This window comes from Myotis lucifugus, unplaced genomic scaffold (genome assembly GCF_000147115.1).
Source record: "Myotis lucifugus unplaced genomic scaffold, Myoluc2.0 scaffold_42, whole genome shotgun sequence".
NCBI classification, from domain to species: domain Eukaryota; kingdom Metazoa; phylum Chordata; class Mammalia; order Chiroptera; family Vespertilionidae; genus Myotis; species Myotis lucifugus.
Window position 1 is genome coordinate 1,167,601 of NW_005871090.1, and position 1,020 is coordinate 1,168,620.

The following is a 1,020-nucleotide window of genomic DNA, read 5'->3' on the forward strand; positions in this document are numbered from 1 at the left end:
TTAATATTTCAAATACCTTTGGGTCAGGGAATCTTTATGAAACAATGCCTTCTATTTATTTCAATTAAAGGCATCCTTTATTAAATTTTTATAGATCTGCTTGCTCTATCCTCCCCAACCCTTTTACAACTCTGCTTTCCTCCTTTCCTGAGATTTATTCTTATTGTCTCTCTCCCTCTCCCCCTCCTTCCTTCCCTCCCACTCTACTCCCTCTCCCTCTTATAGTGAGCAATTAAAAAGCTAAGCTTGGTTCTCAAGCCAGCAAGTGAGTGTGTGTGTGTGTGTGTGTGAGAGAGAGAGAGAGAGAGAGAGAGAGAGAGAGAGAGAGAGAGTTGGGGATGGAGAAGGGAGGGGTGGAGACAAGGATTTTCCATTGCCTAAAAGAGTCCAAGTTTCAACACTGCAAGACACGACTTCTAATCACATCCTTCCCGGAAAAGTACAAGCAGTTCCTCAGCCGAGGTCCCCCACCTCCCACGCGCTTCCCAGCCCGCCCTCCCCTTGGAGAACCCCGCGGCAGCCTCCCAAACACCTGTGACTCATCCGAGAGGCTGCCACCGGGGAACCATTTACATAACCCCCCTCCCTGGGCGCCTAGGGCGCAACAAGGAAGGGCAGTTAGGATTATTGCTTTATGATTATTATTTTAATCTGTCATATGACCTCACAAGTAGGCTTTCTCCCCCACGCCCTGTTTTGAGCATCTGGGGGGTCCCCAAGCCAGCCTCGAGTAGTACCCAGGTTTGAACGAACTCCCAGAATTTTGTAGCGTCTCAGCGATCCTTGCACCCGCAGCCCTCAGCATTCCCCCTGAAGTCTGGACGGTTCTATTAGGCGTGTACGCGCCTCTGTAGACTATTCCTAAGAAACCCCACATTAAAACCCAGGTTCTGATTGCAAATTCAACCGAAAACAGCGTCATCTGTTTTGCCCTAACGCACCCCAACTCTCAACTCTTCGTCCTTGAACTCCCCCCCATCGCACGTTGTTGGGGTTAACTACCCCTCCCTCCCCCTCCCC